Here is an 18,472-nt window from a genome sequence, read left to right on the forward strand (position 1 = left end):
GTACTACAAGAATCAGTTAAAATCTCGCGGGCCCTTTTTTCTTCCCCATTTTGAACCGGTACATGAAAATGGGATTTTCTTCATGTTTGCCTGCGCCGATTTTGAAAATTCCTTCACTAATCGATTTCTCTCGACGAGTACTACAAGAATCAGTTAAAATCTCGCGGGCCCTTTTTTCTTCCCCATTTTGAACCGGTACATGAAAATGGGATTTTCTTCATGTTTGCCTGCGCCGATTTTGAAAATTCCTTCACTAATCGATTTCTCTCGACGAGTACTACAAGAATCAGTTAAAAATCTCGCGGGCCCTTTTTTCTTCCCCATTTTGAACCGGCACATGAAAAAGTGATTTTCTTCATTTTTGCCTGCGCCGATTTTGAAAATTCCTTCACTAATCGATTTCTCTCGACGGGTACTACAAAACTCAGTTAAAATGTCGCGGTCCTTTTTTCTTTCCCCATTTTGAACCGGTACATGAAAATATGATTTTCTCCATGTTTGCCTGCGCCGATTTTGAAAATTCTTTCAGTAATCGATTTCTGTCGTCGGGTACTACAAAAATCAGTTAAAATCTCGCGGGCCCTTTTTGCTTCCCCAACCCAATATTTTTGTATATTTTGAATGTATTCAACTATGGCACAAAAGTATTTAATTAATTCCCTTAGTAGGTTTCTCAACTTAATATTTTTCAACTTAAATTTTATTTATTTTAGTTATTTATTTTCTTGTGACAATATTTAATTGCAATCGTTCATTGGGGAGAAGGGTGGCCATTCTCAAATATATAAATATAGTATTCTTAAAATTTGTGTTCTCGTATTATTAGTTTCTTCCACTAGACATGGAAATTGCAAATTAATACCTGGTAAACCTGGAAAATTCAGGGAAATTGAGTTCCATATTTATGTATGAACCCTGCTATTTACATTTTTTTTCGATTAGGGAGAACTGTACAAAAGAGTGTTTTGGGAATGGCATAACAGTAGGTTTCTGGGGGTGTTGTTCGAAATTAAATGAAATCTTTAAGTTTTACGTCCCACTATTATGCTGGCTAGGCTAAAGATGACGGGATGTTGTTCGGTGGGGGTCAATGTTGCCAATTTTAGGAAAAGTCGCTAAATCAGGGGAATTCGACCTCAACGATAGCGTAGGGTGACCATAAAATTTTCAGTTAAAAACGGAACAGGTTCTGGCAACCCTAGACTTTTAGATCTATCTTTGTTCTTATCAGTGCCTTGATATCAGAGTTCCCCCCCCCCTCTCTCTCTCTTTGTTACAGATCGGGTACTTATAAAAAGGAAAGACACGTTGAAGTTTGTTCAACACACAACCAACACACAACCTCTGCTGCCTTTCGAGCAGTACTGCAAACTATAGAGTATGTTTAATATAGGGAATTTCAGTTCAATTTTTGCCTCTTTGTTATTATTAATTATTAATACTTTTAAAAGGAGTAAAGGTACTGGGTTTTTTTTTACTTCTTTCATTTACATAAAACGGGACGACTACTACTTTTTTCCATCTACTGACGGGACGGCTGGGACACGCCCCTAAAACGGGACTGTTCCGGTCAAAACGGGACGTATGGTCGCCCTACGATAGCGACAAAAAATAATTTTTCCGGTTGGAGACTTTTTTGGGTGATTTTTAAATGACGATTTGGCTACTTACAAATTTAGCGACTTTTTGTTGCAAACAAAATGTTCATCTGTAGAGAAGCATTATTAGTTCAAAACAGTTTTTACGTTCTTTTTTTCTGTTTGTTTGTTTTAATCAGCGCAAGTGATGAAGAGTTTGGAAATACAGCGTACCAACTACCCCACAATCCTGCATTGTTATGTTACCCTTGCCCTCTAACGAAGAACTACAAATTAATGTCCTTTAGTTCGAAGAGTTTCCGTTGAGAGGCACACGTAATACATCATTACCGATAGCAACAAGATTAGCTATAGATGCGTGAATAAAGGCGAAGTGGGTGTTTGTTATATTTGTCCTTTGGGGCCTTTTAACTATTCTGCACTTTTTCTTTTACAAAAAATTGCTTAACGTAAGTACTGTAGTATGAATTATTTCGGAACTATTTTGACTCCACAATATGAACAAAAGTACCCGAAACAATCTGAAATGATCCCTGAATTAAAGGATTGGTTGCGCCCTGTTTACAAAGATGTGAGTAGAACCAGCGGCGCAAAACTGTCTTCAACATTGGGGGAGGGGGTTAGACCATTACCATACTTTTTTTTATTGCGATGTCCAAAATACTTATGAAGTTGAAAAACAATGTTGTGGAGGATCAGAGTTGTCTTCAGCGTTGGGAGGCTGCAGATTTGAGGCTTATTCTGGGGGACGTCTATTTTATCTCACGTTTCTTTGTAGGAATCGGACAAAAATCATCAAATTTCACCCAGAAAACACATTTCAAATCGAATTATTGGGGAGAAGTCCCCCTCAGTTCCAAGATTGGAGGGGACATGTATCCGTCATCCCCCCGGGATTTGCGCCAGTGAGTAGAACATATTGTTTAGTTTACATCTACAACTTTAAAAAAAAATGCTTATAGGCAATGAATTTCTCGATTATTTTTTATAGCGACTTTTCACCCAAAATTGGAGTCGTCACCTCTCGTTTCGCAAACTTATTGTCAACATTTTGGCAACACTGGTTGCGGGGAGAGATACAATGGATGAGTCAAGTTATTTTGTCGCTTCCGCTGTGAACCTAAGTACAAGATTCCAAAAATTAAAATATTTTTTGGTTCCAAACAATGTCTGCTGGGTGAAAGCATAGACTGGAATGTGTTTCTCTTCATTTGCATGTAAATGTGTTGCCTTTCTACCTTATCTTTAATCCCATAGTAGCTTATTTCCGAAAGTTAAAAATGCAATTCTTCCTTTCTTAATAGTATTTATAACTCAAAGTATTACGTAAGCATTGTATATTACTTATGTAGCTCACAGCAGGGCATAACTATAACATAACGAAATAGACGGAAGTAACGTAATATATTTGTTAACACAATGCGTTATGTACCAATTGTAACTTCATATATTTGTTACGAAACACTAATGTTACTATACTTATCAGATAACTATAATGGTAACGTCTTAAAGGAGCACACTACTTTCTGTTTATCACTAAATAACCTTATGAAGAGATTGATAGGTATATAGTATATTGTAATAACGTTATTACTTTATACATTATTCTCAAGGCTTACTAATTTAACTTAACGCTAAAATAACGAAAAAGATGGAAGTACAACCAAGTATAGTAATATATTTGTTAATTTATTTGTTATGTACCGATTGTAACTTTTTATTTTGGCTACGAAACAATTATGTTACTATACTTATCAGATAACCATAGAGCAGGGTGCGAATTGGCGGGGGAAATGCCAGGGATTTCCCCCCCTGACAAAAATCTTTCCCACCCTGGAGGAGGAAAATTTTATCCCTGGCAGGGATAACTTTTTCCCCCTCTGGTGTATTTTTAAGTGGACATAAAGATAAGTAGGTCTACTTTGTGTAGCTAACCTAAATATTACTTGAGTGAAAATTTATGAAAGATCTCACATCTCAACTGTTTTGTACTTGATAGTATATATATATATATATATATATATATATATATATATATATATATATATATATATATATATATATGGGGGGAGGACTGGGTGCGCATATGGGTGAAATTCATCCCCCCCTGGGAAAATTTTTCAATTCGCACACTGCCATAGAGTAACGAATTGCAGGATCAATCTACTTTCTGTTATCAATAAATAACCTGATGAAAAGATTGATAGGTATATCGTATATTGTAATAACGTTATTATTTTATAGATTATTCCAGAGGCTTACTAATTTAACTTAACGCTAAAATAACGAAAAATATGGAAATTCAGCCAAGTATAGCAACATATTTGTTATTTTTTTCGTTATGTACCATTCATAACTTTTACGTTTGTTGTGAAATAATAATGTTACTATACTTTTCGGATAACTATATAGTGACGAATTAGAAGAACGAAATACTTTCTGTTACCACTAAATAACGTTAAGAAAAGATTGACTGAAATATAGTATGTATCAATAACGTTAACGTATTAATTAATTACCGGAACAAAATGGTTTTTGTTACTACTGAAAGCGGAAATATTTCACGTTCGCATGAAGTTTGGAGCAAAAACACTTAAAAGTCCCTTCATTAAGCAGAAACTATGTTATGCGGACAACGGAAAGCAATACAAACGTTTAACGGAAAATTCTGACTTCCGGACTACAGCGTTTAAAAAATTTTTAGGCATCCTGTGAGAGGGCAAACATATACATTACAATGTCTGCGATAAATTCGTTCTTCTGTTAAATCTTTCTGGACAGTGTTGACCTTCCCCAGCCACTATTCATATTCACTCCTACAATTTTCGGCTAGACGGTCGAAGCATGTCAGCTGTCAGCCTTCTTTGTAGGTGTACTTCTGTTCCGATTGTATAGCGACTACCGACAACCGGAAAATATGAGGACAAAACTGACTAAACAAGGTTCTGGCGAAAAGGAATTGAAGCAAGAAAGTAAGAATTATAATCTCTATCACGTGTCGTGAAGATAAGCAGTGAAGGATTCAAAGGACTTTCGGAATTCCAAAGAAAACTCTTCTGTCCTAAAGTATACCGTGCAAGGTTTAGACAAAATGCATCACGGTCTGAAGCAAAAATTCATGTGCAGAACATTTGAGAGAATTATGTCATTGTTTCTCATTTGCGTTTTCTGATACCCTCTCTGCCTTGCTCTCAGCAGGTATGGTTCTGGAATCTCATAAACATGGACATACCAGATTTAAGGAAACAAAATGTTCCTTGACCCATCAATACTCAGAAATATACACCGTGTACATTAATTTTCTGTTTATTGTTGTCCTTGACCTTTTCAGCTCTCAACGCCTGATCAATCACCTTGCAATAAAACTTTTACCAATGCAGTTACCAACTTACATTTTTACATTGGTTCGGCAGCAGTCATTATAGCTTGTAAAACAAGGGTTGTATTTCATCTTAATACCAAGACAAAAGTATTCATGCTAGAGAACGAGATAATCGAATGTAAAGCAAATCATGAAGTTGTTCGACATCGGTAAAACTGTGGTGTACGAGATTCTAAAGAAAAAAAAAATGGAAATTTTGAAGGGGTGAGAAAACTGCAGTAATGGAAAAATAATACTGCAGTAATGGGAAAATAAAAATAGAAGTTAACGAAACTGAAAAATAAGACATTAATGGAGTAGTATGGGAGTGGTTTGTTAGTGCCAAACCGTAAAATCACCGCATATCGGGTCCCATATTACAGGAATATGCTAAAACGGGAGCCGAAAACCTGGGTAAAACTGAACTCAAAGCATACAATGTATAGTTAGAAAGTTTATGAAAAAGATATGAGGTAGCGTTTCTTACGAATTTTGTGGTGATCATATGATGTAAATGGTGAAATATTTAATGAATGGGTTGCTGAACTACCTTCCATAATCGAAGGACATGAAATTGAATCGTATTTTTTTAAAGTAGAAATCTATCTCTGTTAAGCGGAAACCTGCTTTAACGAAAATTTTTGCGAATCCGGCTCGATTCTGCTAAGGACAGGTTTCACTGTACTTTGTAATATCGTTATTATTGCGCATGATAAAATATAGTGAAAAGGGTAGCTTTTCATGCATATACAACGGCATAAAAATGAATACAATAATGATTGCATTTATGTGTATTATTAGATGCCGGTATACGTATACGGGGGCTTATAGGTTCCTACCAGGTGTTTGTGTGTCTGTATGTGATGTTTTATTTCTCGGTAACTACTGGTCAGATCTCAACTAAATTTAGTGAGAAAGTAGCTCATCGTCCATGAAATAAAAAAATGTATACAGTAGGTCGTTCACTTATATCCGATCATATTCTATTCGATGCTGCACTATCGTATCATACTGGGACTATGGGTCCGCTGGCGGGAGTGGTGTTGTGTGTGATCTTGTAGGTGCGTGAGTGTTGTCAAATGGCGCCGAAAATAAACGAGTATGGGGAGGTTACATAATGGCCTTTTTCCATGCTAAGTTTCAAGTTTCTGGCGGATTCCTAATGGAAGAAAGTTGTCATTATAACCATAAGTCTATCTCACTGCTGATGGTCACATTCCGGCGGTCACATACCGTGATGACGGTAAGAGGCACAGCAACTTTATTCGTCAGCGCAGGTAAAGTTTTTCTCTTGGCATTATGGTTGTTACGGAATTCAGATATGAGGGTAAGTTGATGATACGCAAGGTGAACAAAGACATGAAGGTGAATGCTAGACACCTATCTATCTGCGATAGCCTACATTCCACAATTGAATGGAATGAACGCGAACGAGGTGATGATCCATATTTACAAGACTTCGAGTAATATCGCCAGAACATCACTACTGTTTTATTAGGACGTGGCAGAGGAACTGAGAATTCATGCTATTCTTTTCTAAGGCCAGATGCCAGTCCAATAGATTTTTGCGCATTTCGACTGTTGAAACATCTTCAGCGTCGCTGGCCACACACCCTACAAGAGAGCCATTTCAGCTTGACTTTTTGGAAGCTGAGAAGGAAAAGATGTAGCTGTATATATATTCTCCGAAGTAATACTATAGAATTATTATTATTATTATTATTATTATTATTATTATTATTATTATTATTATTATTATTATTATTATTATTATTATGATCACGAAGTGGACTTATAATAGAGCAAGTTCGGGAAATTATGGGATACAATTTTTGTTTCGCGTGTAACTCAGTTAAGAATTGCATATTGAAACAAAAAGCAAAACAAATATACGCCTTACATATTTGGCTTTATTTATGCGTATCTTGATAAAAATAGTTTCGGTACAGGGGTGGACAAAACTTATAATTTGTAAAGAAACCACTAACTAACTCTATGGCGTATGGACCCGGAGGTTCAATGCTGCGTTCACAAAAGCTCTCCACTGACTTCTATCCTTAGCCAACTGGATCCAATTTTTAATTTGTATTTCTCTCTCTGCGAGATCCATCCTAACATTGTCCTCTCATCTGCGCCTAGGTCTTCCTAATGGTCGTTTAACGATTGGTCTTCCAGTCAAGACTTTGAAAGCGTTTCTATTTTCTTCCATCCTAGCTACATCACTTGCCCACCTAAGCCTGCTAGACTTGATGACCCTAACAATGTTTGGTAAACCGTATAAATTATGTAGTTCCTCGTTATGAAGTTTCTGCCATTCCCCATTTCCTTTCCCCTTGGGTCCGAATATTCGTCTTAGGATTTTGTTCTCAAATACTTTCAGTATATGTTCTTCTTTCAGAGTAAGCGATCATGTTACGCAGCCATATAGAACAACAGGCATGATTATCGTTTTATATATTTTAAGCTTCAAATTCGTCGACAGAATTCGCGACGACAAGAGATTTTGAACTGAATAATAACATGAATTCCCTGCTTTTAGTCGACATTTAATTTCTTCGTGAATATGATTTTCGTCTGTTAATATTGATCCTAGATATTTGAAAATATCCACTTTATCAAAAGAATTTAATATTTTAACACATCTATAATTTGCTGTATTACGGTCCCGACACATTTCCATATATTTAGTTTCCTCTGCATTCACTTCCAAACCCATGTCCCTGCAAGCGTTTAATAAGATCTCTGCATTTCTTTCTATTGTTCTCCTGTCATCCCCTATTAAATTTACATCATCAGCATATGCCATAACCTTGTGAATACCGTTTAACTCTAGGCCCTGGTTGCTATCTTTGATTTTCCTTATAGCGTATTCCTGGACTAAGTTGAATAATAATGATGACAACGCATCTCCTTGTTTCAGGCCATTTTCCGGGGTATTGTATTCCCACTTCTTTGCGAGTATTTGGCGAATGGTAAATATTTGGTCGATAGTTGATCGATTTCGTCTAAATCCGCACTGATAATCTCCAATGATTTCATCTGCGTATGGGGTCAATCTTGCTAATAGAATATTTGAAAGGATTTTATAGGATGTTGACAGAAGAGAAATGCCTCGATAATTATTAGTCATTTTCCTCGCCTTTTTTGTGAATTGAAACAATGTTTGATTCTTTCCACTATTGTGGTAATTCTTCCTTGTTCCAGATAAGGAGAATGAGTTTCTGTATCTTGTTCCACAATTTTTTGCCTCCAGGTAGAATTAACTCTACCGAAATTTCGTTTACACCCGGCGATTTATGTTTCTTTAATTTCTTTATAGCGGTTTCTATTTCTATTCCTTCTCTCCACACACATTAGTTTTTGGCTGTGTGTGCAGCAAATCGTCTAAGAAATCTTTCCATCTATTTAAGATGCTATCCGCATCAGTGAGAACTGTACTGTCAGCTTTCTTTAATATATAAGCACGAGGTTGATAGCCTTTCTTAAATTCGTTGATCCCTTATACATGTCCCGAATGTTTTTATTTTTACTATTATCTTCAAGTTCCTTAATTTTAGCTTTCAAAAAATCGCGTTTCTTAGTTCTAAAAGTTTTTGAAGTTTCCCGCCTGATATCTACGAAATTTTCTGTAGTTATTTCATTCGGATTTTGTAGCTAACGTAATTTTGCCTGTTTTCTCTTCTCTGCTAGTTTAATGCATTCCTGGTCGAACCATGGTTTGTTCCTATGTATTTCCGCGTGTCCCAGTTGTTCTTTTGCTGAAATTTTAATACTATATCTAATTTCAATCCAAGTGTCCTCAACACTAGTGCACTCCGAATCTTCTAAAGCCGAGAATCTATTCGAAACTTCAATCTTGCATTCGTCTCTTATTGGCTCTCATCTAATTTCTTTAAATTAAATCTCTCCGTTTTCGGACATTGAATATTTGTTTATTAAACGATAGTCTCTCTCTTATTATCGCTGCTACCAGGTAGTGATCAGTGTCACAATCAGCCCCTCTAAACGACCGGACATCAATTATACTAGATTGCCTTCTTCTATCTACTAAAACGTGATCAATTTGATTATGTGTTTTCCCGTCTGGTGATATCCAAGTGTATTTATGAACGTCGCGATGTGGTAATTTTGTACTCTTCACGATTAGGTTTTTGGATGTTGCAAAGTTCACGAGTCTAACACCGTTGCCATTACATTCCTTATGCAGACTTTCGTTCCCTATAATCGGTTTGAAAATATCCTCTCGTCCTACCTTCGCATTGAAATCCCCTAATAGAATTTTCATATGGTATCGTAAGAGTTGGTCAAAGATCCGTTCCACTTCTTCGTAAAAACTGTCTTTTATATCGTCATCCTTTTTTTCTGTTGGGGCATGTAGATTTAAAACAATAATATCACACCACCGACCGTTAAGAGTAATAAAAGAAAGTCTGTCAGTAACAAATTCAATCCGTTTAATTGCTGGTAATATTCGTTTGTGAACGAAAAACCCTGTTTCTAATTGGTGGTTTTTATTTCCTTCCCTGTAAAAGAACGTAAAATTTCCGGAATTAACAGATCCATTTCCTTCCCACCTAACTGCCTGAACTACAAGGTCCATCCTGTATTTCTCCAACTCACTTGTTACGGATTTTAACGCGCCTGCCCTATAAAGACTTCTAATATTCCATGTTCCAAATCTCATGTCCATTTTCTTTTGCTGAGGTCGTGCCAAGTTAAAGAAACCACTGTGGAGGATAATTTGAAATAGTCGGGAAATATGGAATACAAATGCTATATAGAAAAGAAATGAGTTTTCTGCTGAAGATACAATGAATACAGTGACAACATATGAAAATTCTTAATACCAAGCCATAACTGAATGGGATTACTTGCAGAAGTCACAAATATAATACTCTGCTTCCGGATCGGCACAGTCATTGTGTGCTCACATTAAACATGATGAACAATGGATCCAAGCTCACCCCTTGTATCATCAGAAAATTTGCTGTAATATAATATACGCTTAGCATTGTTGTCATCATAAATGTGTGTTTAATTGCCCAATACCGATAGATATTTTTGTAATCGGAATACCATACGGAATATGGAATACCATGCTTTTCTTGTGGGTATTCCATATTGCACTCCACGCCTACTTGGAAACGAAAGAGCTGTTAAACGCATTCAAACTCGTATAGGATAATGGCGCTTATAAAACTATCACTCTGTATATCCAACGTCGTAGTAAACAAAGAATTGTTGTTCTATTACATTTCAATAGGAAAATACAGGTTGTAAAAAACTTGCCTGTAAAAGTTTTCAGGAATAAGAAATCAGATTTTCACTTCTACCAACACATCGATCCTAACAGCACAGGATGTGCTAGGCATGTGCCATTTAGGTGTCCCAGCTACTTTTTCGGTACCCGACACTTGGTACATGTGATATTCAGGTACTAAGTATGTACTTCAGCTACCTATAGTTGTAGGTACTTGTTACATCTAATTGATATTTGCAACTATGTACAGCCGGCAGGAAAAAACTACAACATGAGCATGTAAGTTTATTGTGAAACGAAGAAGTCTTTTGTTCCAAAATAAATGTGCAGGGGAGGACGCCTAGGTTTCTCCTGGCATGATTCGTGCCACTTAGACGTTATGTTGATTCCCTGCGCTGTTAGGCGTAGTTTCACTATAAACTTACATGCTCATGTTGCACTTTTTTTTTTTTTTTGCTGCGGACTGTACCACAAATATAGCATTTATATACCTGGCTCAGTTTCGCACTCGTAACAGTCATTTGTTTTTGTGTCGTCACTTGGGATATATATCTATCATGTTCTAGGTGCGTTCTTTAGGTACATACTGTTTTAGATACTCTAACAGCATTTGTTGCTTCTTTTTCTAAGCGGTTGTGTACTAGAAGCAAACAAACGCATCAACTTTATTAGATGGCAACTGTTGCCGATCATTTGAAAGTGAATATGGAAGAACCATGAAATAAAGTAAATATACACCCGCCATTTTGTTTAAAAATTACATGGCGAGTAGATTATATCTGATCCTCCCATTTCCCTCGGTACGACCCCGGAAAGATGTGATTTTGTTTGTTCTATTAGTTTATTTTCATTACAAGTAATTGAAATAAAAAGAAATGTAGGTAACTGATTGAAAGATTGAGCTATTACTATATTCTTATATTTTAAATAGCAGTTTATTCTTTGATTCTGTTTAAAGTGCCACATTACTGGAAATTAGTCAACAACAGCTGTCAACTCTGCTCATTCAAATCTTGATTTGAACGTCCGCAGACCGCAGTTCCTTCCCCAGCTGCCCGCGCTTCTCTTCTCTACTATACACAGAAGCAGTGTATCATGCTCGCTGCTGCTGCGATTATGGTGTAATGATGGAATGCATATACGCAAGGAGTAAATCAAGCTGAGAGTTGAAACGAAACGACAAAATAATAATATTCTAAATATTATTAAATATCTTAATGAGCAACAACGTGTACGATATTTGATGGTTCACGTGTTCTTGCAAACTGCACAAGGCGACGCCACCGCTTCCCACCCAACTCCCTGAACCCCCACTAGATCCATGCAGTATTTCTCGAGTTCACTCGTTACGGATTTTAACGCGCTTGCTCTGTAAAGACTTCTAATAATATACGATGTTTCAAATCGAATGTCTTTTTTCCTTCTTGTTTTGTTGTGATCGTGCCAAGTTATCAGTCCTGGTCCGAGGCTTCTGTGAGTGTTTCTGAGCCTTTTCTACATGTAATATTTTTAAGTAGTCATATCATTTTTAAGTACAATATGTTTTGTCTTTCCAATCATAGTGTACAGTAAATACAGTTAAACCATCGCAAACTTCTCTCTACACACTCTCTTTATAAGATATCAAGGGAGACTTACTAATAAAGTGGCAGTATTATTGGTGAGAGCAACAGTAAACTGAAATTTTAAACATAGGGCCAAAGTATACGTGCCCCGTGAGATCATGCGAAATATGGAAGACACGATTAGAAATGATAAATATGTCTTCGCAACTTGTCATAAGTTTTTATTTAAATTACGATATCCTTCCACACTAAACCCTTAAGTTTTTTCTTGTACCGTATGACGTAATATTTCTCTCTTTTTTCAAACAATCTTGTCTTAAGGGGAATTCACCCATAATTTATTCGTCGTACGAAGTTTTTTGTTGATTGGCACATGGAAAGGAAGAAGACGGTGAAAGAAATTTTCTTGGAACTTTTGATATAAATTTTGGTCCTTTTTCGAATGTTGAATCTTGTCTTATGGGACTAAAGCGCCCCCAAAAATCTTGTCTTATGGATCGGTTTTTAGTTTTGTGCATCCTTCCACACCAAAACCCGTTAGTTTTTTCTTGTACCTTATGACGTACATTTTCGTAATTTTTCAAAAATTCAGGAGCTCACTGTAGCCAAAAGCCCCGGTTTGACGTGGAAGACTTAAGTTTTTCTTAAATTCCCGGCCGACCCGCACCAGATGTAGGGATGAAACAATTTGTGCCTCCTGGCGTGATTTAGCTCTCTGTACAATACTAACTCTAAAGATATATATTATTTTTTATTTTGTTCCCTTCGTGTAACTGATATCTATTTCTTTTTTCTCGGTAGTGGTAAACACAACATTCGAAATATTCTGCTCGATCGCCTGAGGGCAAGACAACACACAGCAGCAAGCAAGCAAGCAAGGCAAAATACCACGAGACAGGCCCGGCGAAGTACAGAACGATTCGATTGAGCGCTCCCAACTTCCTAGCTACGTCTTATCAACAACAGGCAAAGTTGAGTAACAGTAGCGAGACAGGTGCAATTACTTCCGTGTTACAAGGATATAAAATCATATGATAGCACAATAACATTTTACATTTCAGTTCTAGATATTACTTTCTGTGAATCGAAGCAAAAGTTGAAAAATCGATTATTAACAATAATGAAAGAATGGCGTAATAAAAGTACTCATGCCCAATGGAAAGCATAACTCAAATCTTTGGGCAACAGCTTAACTAACGTGAAACCTAACGCATAAATTGTCGGAGGGGCCAGGTGTAGCCAGGTACCATGAAAATTTTCTGACAATGTGAAAATTAGAAACGCAATTTTAGGCTTTATTGTGATGACTCTTAAAGTTTCGAGGGTATTTGTATTTTCCCCTAGAAATTTTTTAGCCATATTTAAACTTGAAACGCAATTTAAGGCTTTATTTTAACAGACTTTATTATATATATATATATATATATATATATATATATATATATATATATATATATATATATATATATAACGCAGCAGCTGAAATGCGTGGAGCAGCGGCGGGCATGAGTAAATCGATGATCGATGGATCCAGGGCGCAGTAAAGCTACTTACGCCACTGATAAGGAGCACGTATGTAGCATGGAGTTGGAGATCCCCCTTGAGCCGCGGACTAAATCCGGGGCTTAGTCAGTATATTGCTAAATCCGCCACTGAGTACATGAGGTGTTAACTTCATGCCTCGCGGCCTCTCCTTATAAATTTTATTAATTAAGTGCTTATTAAACATTATTTTTCATATTTTCGTACAGTATACATATTAAATACACAGAATGTATAAAAAATAACGAAATGTTATAAAATTCTTTATTGATCTGGGGCAGGGTTTCTCAACCTGGGGGTCGCGAAGATAAGCGGAAGAGATAAATATAATTAGAATCTAATACCAGAAATTATTTTTTTCTTTTTAGAACAACAAAAATAGGTCTATTAAACATTTTCAACAGATGCAGAGTTATTTAAAAATCAATTTAAATGAAGGAGGTACGGTATGAAACTAATAAAAACTGCATATTGAGATACCAGAATAATACAAATGCAACAAAACCTGCATATTGATATACAATTAAAATTGAAAGCTAATGAGATGACTGAACATGGTGTGATTTCACTAGTGCTGCAATATCTGGTTCAGTCTTTGTGACGCACATTATCAAGTCATCAACTAATAAGCGATTTCGTATTTTTGTTTTAATGCTTACCATGAAAGAAAAATCACTTTCGCACAGGTACGGTGTACGGAATTATTACATTTAAAGCAGCAGATACCAGACCAGGATATTCTTCTCTCCTCTTTAGACAGAACTTGTCCAAGTCTTCGTACAGAAACCCAATTGCAAGGACTTGTCGCACGATAATTCTATTAGTTGGTCAAGAAGTTGTGGCTTAGATCAGCTACTTTGAAGAGGTTAACCCTTTTAAATTATGATGGCACAACACCTGTGGCATGGCGTCGACCTTTGGAATTTGCTTTATAAGTCTCTAGTAAAGCTTTTCAGATCGGGTTTTTTGCATTCATTCAAATATGGAAGCATCATAGAACATATTTTATGGGCATTTTGCAGCCTTGCGTGCTCTGTCTGGGGGCTGTGACGTCACAAACGTGGACGATGGGTTTAAAAAAGGGTATATTTGAGAAGTTTTTCAAAAAATCCCAACACACATTACTATTTAACCTAGAATCATGGTTTGCACCTCGGTGGTTTCGTCATGAGACAGGCTTTCGAAATGTACCATTTAAATTTCCCAATCGTGTATCAGAAGCGGGAAAATCTCGTCCAAAATGGAAAAAAGGGATTTTTTAAAGAAAAAATTCCCTTTTCCCCATTTTTATCTTCACAGGTACACGATAGCGAACTTGAGTGGTACCATTTGAAAGGCTGCCTTCACTCAAGAAGATGAGGTATGACTCATGTTGCTAGAGTCAACAGACGTGTGTCAAAAAAAATCTTGATTTCTTTATTTTTTAAATTTTTTACACATTTTTAGTCAATTACTTTAAGTCTTTCAAACGGAACCACTCGTATGTCTCTAGCATGTACCATAGTGGAGAAAATTCGCAAAAAAGAGAAATTTTTGTTGAATGCAGAGAGGAAAAAATATTGCCCCATCTGCAAACAGTACCAGCTTTTCCCTAGACGGTGAGCAATAGATAACCCATTTTGCACATGGGGCAATATTTTTTCCTCTCTTATTTTTTAAGATATAACATTGAAATTTCGTACAGTTATTACACATAGTATGTAGTATGTTGTTTGAGATTTTTTTGGGTTGACACAGGGGCCGGTCAGAGGGGCCCAAAATCGGGGAAAGGGGATTTTTGACAAAAATTTCCCTTTTTCGCGAATTTTCTCCACTATGGTACATACTAGAGACATGCGTGTGGTACCGTTTGAAAGACTGGTTTTGGCCAAACAAAACGGTGTATCAACCATGTCTCTATGATAATTAGGGATGAGTCAGAAAATTTTTATATAAAAATGGGTTATCCATTGCTCACCTAGGGTGCCAAAATTTGTTTTATTTGGGGGCGAGGGGGCCAGCTTCTAAATGCTGCACTGATCATATACCTGCAACTCCAATGCACACAGGTAATATGTGTCGCGTGGTCAATCCACGACTATTTCCCTCGTTGTTGATGCGAGGTCGTGTTGTGAAGGCCTGGAAATTTTGGGTTAAAAAACAGTTTTTTTACTGTTTTTTCCCGAGCCTGGAAAAAACGGAAAATTTGGGAAAAATTGAAATTTTCGAACATTTTACTACATTATGCTTTTAAAATGGAAACTATTCTATATTTACTAGTTTAGATTTAAGATAATTGAATAGTTATGTTTCTTGTATTCGAATAGGAAAAATTTGTGGCAACAAATATACGTGAAGCATTCCTTTAAAGTTAGCACCGTGATAGAATGGAATTATGGCCAAATGAAACTAAAATATAATCCTAGTTGGATTAATTAATATAAACGTATTTAAATTATATTAAGCAATCTTATGAAGTTCCCGCTTTATGGCAGGAATGCTTTAAAATAACGGGCCCAGAATCATTTTAGATAATATGTTAAAATCAAATATATATTTTATGGAGATACATATCTTCCTTGTGCTGGAAATTTTGAACCCTATAGAAAAAAAATCTTGTGTTAAGAAATATTGGCAAAAGCTGAAAAATATGATTTAAAAACTATTTCTTCGCCTGATGGTGAACATATTGGCTGCATCGTGTCTGCAGCATATATACAATGTATTTTGCTAGCAGAAAAAATACTTAAAACAGGTTTTAATTATGTATTTTAATTTTCTGATATCTGGTAAAAAAATCCATGTTTATTATTTGCAAATTTTTCTAACAACTCAAGAAGAGAGTAGATGTCCCGGCGTATAGAAGGCCGAGTCAGCAAAAAATTATCTTGTTTTCCTAGAATTCGGTGTCATTTCCTGGAATTGGGAGGCAAGTTTCGACAAGCCTTTGGTTGCTATGTTCATAGCCTTTTACGGGTAGTACAGAAGCGCGTGGGAAAATTTTGGTTTATTTGAACCCCCGTTACCCCCTACTCCTCTTTAGTTGCTATGTTCATAGCCCCTGGAATTGGGAGGCAAGTTTCGACAAGCCTTTAGTTGCTATGTTTATAGCCTTTTACGGCTAGCACAGAAGTTATCATGATCGAAGCTTCCCAATTGATTGATTGATTGATTTTTGTCTTCAAAGAGCATAAGCGATTTAGCCCCTTGGTCCTATTCCCCACCAGATGTCTGGAGAATATGAACTGAAAGCATGATATTCAAATGATCGAAGCTTCTCAGGAGATTGTATGAAATTGGTCTTAGTTGCTAAGGTAAAGATTATATGTCATGATTTTTTTAAAAGCGTGAGATGAGACACACTATATGAGTCTCATAACGAAACACATACTCATGCAAAATCATGTTGATTACCCCCTTGGCCCTATTCCCACAAAGTGTCTGTAGAAGACGTGATAGTCAACAAAAAATTATCTTGTTTTCCTAGAATTCGGTGTCATTTCCTGGAATTGGGAGGCAAGTTTCGACAAGCCTTTGGTTGCTATGTTCATAGCCTTTTACGGGTAGTACAGAAGCGCGTGGGAAAATTTTGGTTTATTTGAACCCCCGTTACCCCCTACTCCTCTTTAGTTGCTATGTTCATAGCCTTTTACGGTTACCACAGAAGCCCCGTGGGAAAATGCTGGTTTGCTGTTGCTATGCTCATAGTCTTGGACACCTGCTAGATGTAAAAACAAGATAAAACATGAATTTTCGTGTTCTTGTCGTTTATTGGCTAATAATTTGAATCCCCAAACCCCTCACCCCTCCTGCGAAGAGCGTAAGCGGAACGTATGTGCTTGTGTAGATCATTCTGTTAGCAGCTGTTGCAAAGGAAGAAACGTCAAAAATTTTAAAGATGTCATCGTCAATGAGTTTATTAGATAAACTTAATAAGCCATCAATGGTACCCTTTACAAAAATGCGAGATTTGGAGATTGGAGTACCATTTCGTATTGTAAACTGTGAGATAATTACAACGGTATATGGTAGGAAGGCCTGTGTGACATTTGAAGGAGGTGAAAAAGTGATTTTACCTGGACGTTGTACTGAAAAATTGGAAGCAGATAATGGTGCATTATTAACGTATTTACAAAGTGGAAATGTCTGTTTAATATATAAAGGAATGAAGATTAATGTATCTGGACGTAACATGCACGATCTTGAATTTACTGAACTGGTTTACTCATCGTAAGTGTATGGTGCCATGTACAAACAAGATGAAACATGAATTTTCCTCTTCGCCCCTCCTCTTCATGCATGCGCAGTCATCTGTATGCATAGTGTCGTTATTCTGTACTGACCAGCGACTGGAGTAACATGTCTTTGAGTGCTTGTGCGTCAACTATGGATATCAAAAAAGAGTACTTGTTAAATGTTGAATATGGACTTAATTCAATGAAAACCAAATTAATTTGCATTGGACTGGATAGTGATACATTTGAACCAGTGATTCGTGTTGGCAAAGGACTTGTGTTTGGAGTGGAGTTAAATTTGGCAGAGTGGGAGAAACTTGTACATTTAACCCCATTTGTTACGGACTATTTAAATTCTCAAGTGGAAATTACATTTATAAAATCTCTTGGTCGAAAAAACGAACTGGTGGTACGAAAACTAATGGGTGAAAAATTAGTGATGTTAGAGAAGAAAGGAACACTTCATGCTCCTCGAAACACTGTGTACTTATCTTCAAGTGATTGGCTTTATTTCTTGGAAATATTACCGTGTATTGAACATGCTGTGAAAAACAGTAAAGTTTGTAGTGTTGTGCTACGTTAATATTTTGACTTGTGTACAGATACTATTCGTAATCATGTACAATTACAGTGTCTTACATGCAGAGGACTTGCCGGAATCCATACCTGTGTAGATGAACAGAGTATTATTAATGGTATGAACATCAGTTTTCCAAGTGTCTCTCTTGATAAGAACAGTGATGTGAACATTGATGGTGAACGATTAAAATTGGAAATGAAAGTATTTTGCAAACAAAAACTCATAGATTCAATAATGGCTGATTTATTTGATAGTGTATCGACACAGCCATGGTGGGGGGAAACCGAAACTCAACCTTCGGAGGGTATCAATGAAGTGAACGACTCTTCATAAAGAAGGAGAAATTGATTTG

At 36.5% G+C, this 18,472-nt stretch overlaps 1 protein-coding gene across 2 annotated transcripts in view; it reads left to right on the forward strand.

Moving 5' to 3' along the window:
* The window catches only part of LOC145683502 (ABC transporter G family member 23-like), a 259,118-nt gene that overhangs the window by 78,249 nt on the left and 162,397 nt on the right, over positions 1-18,472 (forward strand). The gene's annotated exons all lie outside the window — the stretch shown is intronic.

Source organism: Thermobia domestica, chromosome 4, assembly GCF_964235325.1.
Source record: "Thermobia domestica chromosome 4, izTheDome1.hap1.1, whole genome shotgun sequence".
Classification (NCBI taxonomy): domain Eukaryota; kingdom Metazoa; phylum Arthropoda; class Insecta; order Zygentoma; family Lepismatidae; genus Thermobia; species Thermobia domestica.